Here is a 10,743-nt window from a genome sequence, read left to right as displayed (position 1 = left end):
AGCGCGGCAGCGATGCGGCAGGAGAGCGAGCCGACGGCGGCGAGGAGGTCGCCGCAGGTGAAGCGGCGCTCCTCGCCGTCGCCGCCTGAGGCCGCCGCGCGGATGACGGCGAGGCGGCCGGGTTCCTGGCGAGCGGCGTACTCGAACGCGTGCGAGATGCAGCACGGCTCCTCCACCGCCGCCATTCCGCGGCTGAAGGATTGGGGAGCCGTCTTTGAAGATCTTTTTTAAAATAGTGTTTTTAAGAAATTTTTGTAACCTATCGGCTGTCCAGAAGCCGACAAGATTACTATCGGCATCTGGAGGACCGACTGGGCCCACTGCGTGGATGTAAAGCCTTTCAACAGGAACAATGGTGTAGTCCACCTTAGATGGGCCGACCTCTTTAAGGATTGGATAAATAAGTTTGGCTTGTTAGAGCTGAAAGCATCTAACAGGGCTCACACGTGGACAAATACCAAGAGCAGCCAATTATGGCAGCCATAGATAAAATTTTCCGTACCAATTCTTTTGAGCAGAAGTTTCATCTGGCCTTTGTTTCAACAAGAGCCAGAGCCCATAGTGACCATGTACCTTTGATTTTGAACTTTAATAGTAATAAAAGAAAGAAACCCAATATCTTTAGGTTAGAGAAGTGGTGGCTTGAGCAACCTGATTTTAAGGAATTAGTTGGTAAAGTTTGGAATACAGAATGTGCTTTTACTGACCCTTTAGATATTTAGCAATGCAAAATTAGATTACTTAGAAAAAAAAACTAAGGGGTTGTGGGGTATTACCCCCTATACCCCAACGGCTAGGCTTGGGCCGGCCTGGATCTGGGGGTCCGGTCCACTGGAAGACGACGCGTGGCCCAACCAACCTGTTCGAAGTCCTGCGCAAGGAGTCATGGTAGATTTGGAGATCAAGCAAGATCCTGGTCGGTTAGAATAGGAGTCCTTATCCGACCACCTATGGCAATTGTAACTTGTTAGGATTAGTTTCCAGATCTGTAACCCTGCCCTCTGGACTATATAAGGCGAGCAGGGGACCCCTCTAAAAAACATCTCTCATTGACATACAACAATACAATCAGACGCAGGACGTAGGTATTACGCCTTCTTGGTGGCCGAACCTGGATAAAACCTTGTGTCTGTCTTGCGTCACTGTCTTGTTTGTGGCTTGCGCATCTGTCTGCCGATAATCTACTACCTTGGGTATACCCCTAGGTAGACTGCCGACCATATTTCGTCGATAGTGGCGCGCCAGGTAGGGGGTGGGTGTACGTACTGCTCTCCAAGCAAACAAGATGGTCATCATCTCCGGCTCCGTGGCTACGCCGAACGGCCTCACGTTCACCGTCGGTCAGATCACTTGGACCACCGGCTCCGATGACTTCATCGCCATGACCACGGAGGAGGCGCGGATTCAATCTGCGTCGACCGCTGCTTCACCTGCATCGGCCATGGCTCCGACCACGGTGGATACGGCTCCGACCATGGTGGACACGGCTCCGACCACGATGGATCTGGCTCCGACCACGATACATCTGGCTCCGACCACGCCTGCTTCATCTTCAACCACGCCGACAACCCGTCGTCTGCTTCCCCACTACAAAGGGAAGCAGATCGACAACACCGACCTGCTCGACTCCATCGATCAGGTCGGCACCAAACTCGCTAAAACCCTAGCTCTGGTAAGTTCAATTCAAAGTCAACCTAATGAGTAGGTAATCGCTCCCCACAACAGATCTACCCGACCAGCTCAGGCCAGTCGTCCTGCATGACTCGGTACAGATCTCGTGGTCATATCTACTCCTGAAGGGCGCTCCGCTCGTCGCCGGCCAGCCTCCGCGACGGGTGTCCAGCTCTCCGAGTACGAAGCCTCGATGGAGAACTACCAGGCCCAGCCCTACGGCCTATGAAACCCTGCCTCCAACTACGCGTATAATATACAACGCCGCTCGGATCTGTGTTTTATACATCGCCCTAGGCCAAAGCCACGCAACTTCATCAACATGATCCAGATTGAGGATTATCAAGAAGGATATGTCCACACAGTCCAAGAGGGTGACTCCAGCTCCTCGTCTGGCATCGCATCTAATGCCTCCGTCCACACTGAGCTCCAGCATCACAATGATGAAGGCATCGAATACGATCTGGATATCACAGACCACGCCCCAGGGTACCCACAATTCCTGTCTTTCCCACCAAGACGAGGGGATTTGATCAATGTTGTCAGTAATGACGAACCACTAGCAGTCAGTGAAACAGAACAAGAAAGGATTGCACGTGAAGCATGCAATATTGACAGGTTTAATCACCGACAAATCGAAGCAAAAGCAGAAGAGGAGGCACGACGCATAAGGGTCCAGCCACACGACCTCAACAATGCCTTCGACAGGGTGGGGGACAAATAGGTCTTCAGGACTCCAAGTGCCAACGTAGCCGTTGCTATGGCGACAATGCAATGGCTACCCAATACCCCAGAAACCCAGGCAGTTTGTGATGAAATACAAGCTTATCTGACGGCTGCTATGGCCCAGACCACAGAGATTGTAAATCAAGCCCGGGCTCCATCCGTCTCAGTTGAGTCAAGCCACAGCCGCCAGTACTCAAGTCGCTCACAGCCACCCAACCAACATGGCTCGTGCAACAACGACCCATCAGACAACCATCAAGGCGGAAACGGTGGCCATGATGGTGGTCGGGATGACAACCGCCGTCGAGAGGACAACCACCGCGATGTCTGGGATGACAACCACCGAGACAACCACGATAATCGCTGCGATAACCACGGTCGCAGGGCTAATCTAGATGGCAAACGAGATCGCCACGATGGCAATAACGATCTCCGCCATTACCTCGGAGGACGTGATATGCGCGATTGCATCAACCAGAGAGCCAACGATCGTGCATCCTACGAAAGCCATCGTCGTATGGAATATGATACTGCTCATGGCCCACCAGGTTTGAAGCAGTTTACTCCACACCTTCGCCAAGTCATATGGCCCAAGAACTTCAAGCTCGAAAAACTTCAAAAGTACGACGGCAAGGAGAACCCCAAATTATGGGTCTTGCTCTATGAAACTACGTGCAGATCAGCCATGGCTGACGAGCATGTCATGTCTAACTACTTCCCAGTCACTGTTGGCCATGCAGGTCACCAATGGCTAGTTAGCTTGCCGGTGAACTACTTTGATTCTTGGCAAGAGCTCAAGCAAGCCTTCATCGACAACTTCATTGCTACTTGCGAGCAACCCGGCAACAAATGTGATCTACAGCGGATCCGAGATTGGAAGGATGAGCCACTGCGAGAGTACGTCCGGCATTTCTCAGAGATGCGCATCAAGGTCCCGTCAATCTCCGACAACGAGGCAATCGAGGCTTTCATCACTGGCCTACGCTTCCACGACGCCCTAAGGGATAAGCTCCTCCGCAAGAGACCTGAATCAGTTATAGCGCTCCTAGCCACTGCTAAGAAATACGCGGACGCCGACGACGCTAAAAAGATAATTATCAAAGAGGCAGCAAGGGTTCCACGCTCCGACCACCCCCCACACCGCGAGGACTACCACGGTAACTATGGTCGAAACGACAATTTTGACCGCCGCAACCAGCGCAACAACTCCCGCGATCACCACGACCAACATAATCAGCGGCGTAACCGCCGTGACGATTACAGGGGCAAGCGTGCTCGGGAAGACGACGGCGAGGTCAACACCGTTAAAAAAGGTGGCGGACATCGTAACTACAAAGAAGACTATAGCAAAGCATTGAAAGGACCCTGTCAGCTCCATCCCAAGTCAAACCACACCATGGAAATTGCCACGTTCTCAAGTCTATCTACACACGTCAACAGGCTCCGGATACGTCCGACAAGCCTAACGACGCAGGGGAACAACACAACAAGGATAACGACGATGAAGACGCAGATCCCTGTCACAAGTACGTTAAGCCAACCAATCGTGTGCACACCATCATTGGAGGCAAAGTGTCCATCGAGACCAAACGAGAACGCAAGCTGCTCGCCCGCGCTTGCTTGAACATGGCCAACACCGACAACCTCATCATCGATCCGCGGCTCCCTTCTTGGTCTCACCATGAGATTTCCTTCAGCAGAAAGGACCAATGGGCCGCAATACCTGAACCAGGACGTTTTCCCCTGGTCCTCGATCCTTGTATCAACAAAGTTCAATTCGATAGAGTGCTGATTGACGGCGGCAGCTCCATCGATATACTCTTCAAGAACAGTCTGTCGGCCCTGAAGATAACTCAGGCGGATCTCAAGCCATACGAGGCATAGTTCTGGGGTGTTCTCCCTGGACAAAGCTCTACACCTCTCGGGCAGATCACACTGCCTGTGTAGTTTGGGACCCCAGACCACTTCCAGACCGACTACATCAACTTTGTGGTCACTGACTTCGATGGCACCTACCATGCTATCCTTGGTCGACCATCGCTCACCAAGTTCATGGCCATACCTCATTACAGGTATCTGGTGCTCAAGATGCCTACCGAGAAAGGAGTTCTAACCCTTAGGGGTAACGTATACGCAGCTGTGGGGGTATTAACCCCTATACCCTTACGGCTAAGCTTGGGCTGGCCCGGATTGATGGGTTCGGTCCACCCAAAAGACGACGTGCGGCCCAGTTAACCTGATCGGAGTCCCGCACAAGGAATCAAGACGGATTTGGCGACCAAGCAGGATCCTGGTCGGTTAGAATAGGAATCCTTATCCGGCCACATATGGCAATTGTAATTGACTAGGATTAGTTTCCAGATCTATAACCCTGCCCCCTGGACTATATAAGGCGGGCAGGGGACCCCTCTAAAAAACATCTCTCATTGACATACAGCAATACAAATCAGACGCAGGACGTAGGTATTACACCTTCTTAGCGGCCGAACCTGGATAAAACCTCATGTCTGTCTTGCGTCACCGTCTTGTTTGGGGCTTGCGCATCTGTCTGCCGATAATCTACTACCTTGGGCATACCCCTAGGTGGACTGCTGACCATATTTTGTCGATAGTGGCGTGCCAGGTAGGGGGTGTGCGTACTGCTCTCCAAGCAAACAAGATGGTCATCATCTTTGGCTCCATGGCTACGCCCAATGGCCTCACGTTCACCGTCGGCCAGATCACCTAGACCACCGGCTCTGACGACTCCATCGCCATGACCACGGAGGGGGTGTGGACCCAACCTGCGCTGATGACTACTTCACCTGCATCGGCTGCGGCTCCGACCACGGTGAACACGGCTCCGACCACGACTAATACAGCTCCGACCACGATGGATCTGGCTCTGACCATGGTACATCTGGCTCCGACCACGCCTACAGCCACGCCAACAACCCGTCATCTACTTCCCCACTACAGAGGAAAGCAGATCGACAACACCGACCTGCTCGACTCCATCGGTGGGGTCGGCATCAAACTCACCGAAACCCTAGCTCTGGTAAGCACGATTCAAAGCCAACCTAATGAGTAGGTAACAGCTCCCCACAACAGATCTATCCGACCAGCTCAGACCAGTCGTCCTGCATGATTTGGAACAGATCTTGTGGTCGTATCTACTCCTGAGGGGCGTTTCGCTCGTCGCCAGCCAGCCTTCGCGACGAGTCTCCGACTCTGCAAGTACGAAGTCCCGACGGAGAACCACCAGGTCCAGCCCTACGACCTACAAAACGCTGCCTCTAGCTACGCGTACCACCTACGACGCCGCTCAGATCTGTGTCCTGTACACCGATCTCAGCCGAAGCCATGCAACATCGTCAACATGGTCCGGATTGAAGATTATCAAGAAGGATCCATCCACACGGTCCGAGAGGGCGACTCCAGCTCCTCATCCGGCATCGCATCCAATGCATCTGTCCACACCAAGCTTCAGCATCACGAAGATGAAGGCGTCAAATACGATCTGGATCTACCAGACCACGCCCTAGGTTTCCCCCAATTTCCGTCTTTCCCACTGAGACGAGGGGATTTGATCCATGTTGTCAGCAATGACGAGCCGCCAGCGGTCGGCGAAATAGAACAAGAAAAGACTGCACGTGAAGCACGCAATATCGACCGGTTTAATCGCCGGCAAATCGAAGCTGAAGCGGACCAGGAGGCACGACGCATAAGGGTCCAACCACGTGACCTCAACAATGCTTTCGACAGGGTGGGGGACAAACAAGTCTTCAAGACCCCAAGCGCCAATGTAGCCGTCACCATGGCGACAATGCAGCGGCTGCCCAACACTCCTGAGACCCAAGCAGTCCGTGATGACATACAAGCTTATTTGACGGCTGCTATGGCTCAGACCGCAAAGATGAATCAAGCCCGGGCTCCATCCGTTTTAGTTGAATCAAGCCACAGCCGCCAATACTCAAGTGGCTCACAGCCGTTCAACCGACGTGGCTCGCACAACAATGACCCATCGGACAATCGTCAAGGCGGAAACGGTGGTCATAATGGTGGGCGGGACGAAAACCGCCGCCGGGAGGATAACCACCACGACGTTCGAGGTGACAACCACCGTGATAACCGCGATGATCGCCGTGATAACCACGATCGCAGGGCTAATCCAGATGGCAATCGAGGTCACCGCGATGGCAATAACGATCTCCGCCATTACCTCGGTGGACATGATCTGCGTGCTCGTATCAATCAGAGAGCCAACGATCGTGCATCCCATGAAAGCTATCGCCGTATGGAGTATGACACCGCCCATGGTCCGCCGGGTCTGAAGCAGTTCACTCCACACCTTTGCCAAGTCATATGGCCCAAAAATTTCAAGCTCGAGAAACTTTAGAAGTATGACGGCAAGGAAAACCCCGAATTATGGGTCATGCTCTACGAAACTGCGTGCCGCTCAGCCATGGCTGACGAGCACGTCATGTCTAACTACTTCCCAGTCGCTGTTGGTCATGCAGGTCACCAATGGCTGGTTAGCTTGCCGGTGAACTATTTTGACTCTTGGCAGGAGCTCAGACAGGCCTTCATCGACAATTTCATCGCTACTTGTGAACAACCCGGCAACAAGTACGATCTGCAACGGATCCGAGATCGGAAGGATGAACCACTGCGCGAGTACGTTCGGCGTTTCTCGGAGATGCGCATCAAGGTCCCATCAATCTCCGACAACGAAGTAATCGAGGCTTTCATCACCGGACTCCGCTTCCACGACGCCCTAAGAGACAAGCTCCTCCGGAAGAGGCCTAAATCAGTCATAGCGCTCTTGGCCACCGCTAAGAAATACGCGGACGCTGACGATGCTAAAAAGATAATCGTTGAAGAAGCAGCAAGGGTTCCACGCTCCGACCACCCCCCACACCACGACGATTACCGCGGCAATCGTGGTCAAAACAACAATTTTGACTGCCGCAACCAGCGCAATGACTCCCGTGACCACCGTGACCAACGTAATCAGCGACGCAACCGCCGTGACGATTACAGGAGCAAGCGTGCTCAGGAAGACGACGGCGAGGTCAATACCGTGAAAAAGGGCGGCGGACATCGTAACTACGAGGACGACTATGCCAAAGCATTGAAGGGGCCCTGCCAGCTCCATCCTAAGTCGAACCACACCATGGAGAATTGCCACGTCCTTAAGACTATCTACACGCATCAACAGGCTCCAGGTACGTCCGACAAGCCTAACGACGTAGGGGAACAGCGCAACGAGGACAACGACGACGACGATGCGGACCCTTGTCATAAATATGTCAAGCCGACTGATCGCGTGCACTCCATCATCGGCGGCAAGGTGTCCATTTAGACCAAACGAGAACGCAAGCTGCTCGCCCACGCTTGCTTGAACGTGGCAAACACCGACAACCTTCTCACCGATCTGCGGCTTCCTCCATGGTCTCACCGTGAAATCTACTTCAGCAGGAAGGACCAATGGGCCGCCATACCTGAGCCAGGGCATTTTCCCCTGGTCCTCGATCCTTGTATCAACAAGGTTCAGTTCGACAGGGTACTAATCGATGGCGGTAGCTCCATTGATATACTATTCAAGAACAGCCTGCCCGCTTTGAAAATAGCCCAGCCGGACCTGAAGCCGTACGAGGCACAGTTCTTGGGCGTTCTCCCCGGATAGAGCTCCACACCTCTCGGGCAGATCACGCTACCTGTGCAATTTGGGACTCCGGACCACTTCCGCACCGACTACGTCAACTTCGTGGTCGCTGACTTCGACGGCACCTACCATGCTATTCTTGGACGACCCTCACTCACCAAGTTCATGGCCATACCTCATTATAGGTATCTGGTGCTCAAGATGCCTACTGAGAAAGGAGTTTTAACCCTCAGGGGCAACATATACGCAGCTTATACCTGCGAGGACGACAGCTTCAAAATAGCAGAGGCTCACGACCTCTCTATTCGCATGGCCGAGACCATACTCGACGCTAAGAAGACCTCGGCCGACCACCTGGAGATCCCAGAGCTCGAGGCTCCACGCAAGAACATCAGGTCCAAGGAGCACAAGACGATCCAGCTGGTCGATGGTGATCCCAGCAAAATGGCCCTCATCGGGGCCAACCTGGATCCTAAATAGGAAGACGCGCTCGTCAGGTTCTTGAGGCACAACGTGGATGTGTTTGCATGGAAACCTTCCGACATGCCCGGTGTACCTCAGAACTTGATTGAGCACTCCTTAAATGTCAATAGCAAGGCCAAACCAATCAAGCAGAAGCTATGACGGTTTGCTCGCGACAAAAAGGAGGCAATTAGGGTAGAAGTTACACGGCTTTTGGCAGCCGGATTTATCAAAGAAGTGTATCATCCGGAATGGTTAGCCAACCCAGTTCTTGTACGCAAAAAGAATAATGAATGGAGAATGTGCGTTGATTACACTAATCTCAACAAACACTACCCTAAGGACCCCTTCGGCTTACCTCGCATAGATGAGGTCGTAGATTCAACCGTCGGTTGCGAGCTGCTTTCCTTTCTCGATTGCTACTCTGGTTATCACCAGATCGCTCTCAAAAAGGATGACCAGATCAAGACATCTTTTATTACGCCTTTTGGCACCTACTGCTACACGACCATGTCGTTCGGGCTAAAAAACGCAGGGGCTACCTACCAACGAGCTATACAGGCCTGCCTCAACGACGAGATAAAAGACGGCCTCGTCGAGGCTTATGTGGATGATGTAGTTGTCAAAACCAAGGAAGCACGTACCCTTGTTGACAACCTAGAACGCACCTTTGTAGCCCTCAATACGTTCCAATGGAAATTAAACCCAAAGAAGTGTATCTTTGGCGTTCCTTCTGGCATACTGCTCGGCAACGTTGTCAGTTACGACGGCATTCACCCTAACCCAGAGAAAGTCAAAGCTGTCTTAGACATGAAGCCCCCAAAAAAGGTGAAAGATGTCTAGAAACTTACCGGATGCATGGCTGCTCTAAGCCATTTCATATCAAGATTAGGAGAAAAAGGGCTACCGTTCTTCCAACTGCTCAAAGCATCCGAGAAGTTTGAGTGGTCGGAGGAAGCAGACGCTGCTTTCACGCAACTAAAAGAATACCTCACATCACCCCCGGTACTTACTGCTCCCAGAGAAGACGAAACTCTCCTACTTTACATTGCGGCAACCGATCAGGTGGTTTCCACTACAATGGTGGTCGAGCGCGACGAGCTGGGCCACGCCTATAAGGTACAGCGGCCAATTTATTTCATTAGCGAGGTACTCAACGAAACCAAGACTAGGTACCCACAGATTCAGAAACTGATCTACGCCATACTGATAACATCCCGCAAGTTGAGACATTACTTCAACGGATATCGTGTGGTGGTCATGACCGAGTATCCTTTGGGGGACATCATTCGCAATAAGGATGCGAATGGACGCATCGTCAAATGGGCAATGGAGCTATGCCCCTTTTCCTTGGAATTTGCAAGCCATACTACAATCAAGTCTCAGGCACTCGTCGATTTCATCGTCGAGTGGACAGACTTAAGCACGCCTGCCTCTCCGGGATCCGACGAATATTGGACGATGTACTTCGACGGTTCTCTCAACATTGACGGTGCGGGAGCTGGAGTTCTTTTCGTGTCACCATCTAAGGAGCAGCTCTGGTACGTCCTCAGGATTTATTTCCCAGCATCTAATAACGTCGCCGAGTATGAAGCATGCCTCCATGGTCTATGCATTGCGGTTGAGCTTGGTGTTAAATGTCTCTATGTCTACGGAGACTCAGCTCTGGTCATCAACCAACTCAATAAGGACTGGGACACGACCAGTGAAAAGATGGACGCATACTGCAAATCGATAAGAAAGCTGGAAGGCAGGTTCTATGGCATCGAGTACATACACGTGGTCCGGGACAAGAACCAGGCAGCGGATGTGTTGTCAAAGTTAGGATCATCTCGAGCCAAAATCCCACATGGCGTATTCATCCAAGACCTGCTCATGCCTTCCATTGAAGACGAAGATTCAACGGTCGACAAAGCTCCAGACCAGCAATTAGTGGCTACGGTTCCGTCAACAAGCACAACCGAGCCGCTTTCGACCACTTTTGAGCCAGACTGGAGGACACCTTTCATCAAGTACTTAACAGATGGTAGCGGTTATACTGATCAAACAGAAAACGAACGACTAATGCGTCGCAGTAAGCAGTATCTGCTCGTCGATGGCAAGTTATGGCGCAAAAACGCAAAGGAGGAAATCTTGATGAAGTGTATAACCTAGGAGGAAGGTGGGCATCTCCTGGACCAAATCCACTCTGGCTCCTGTGGCAACCACGCGGCCTCAAGAACATTGGTCGGTAAGGC

The sequence above is a fragment of the Miscanthus floridulus genome, chromosome 18 (assembly GCF_019320115.1).
Source record: "Miscanthus floridulus cultivar M001 chromosome 18, ASM1932011v1, whole genome shotgun sequence".
NCBI classification, from domain to species: domain Eukaryota; kingdom Viridiplantae; phylum Streptophyta; class Magnoliopsida; order Poales; family Poaceae; genus Miscanthus; species Miscanthus floridulus.
Note: the sequence above shows the minus strand (reverse complement) of the source record.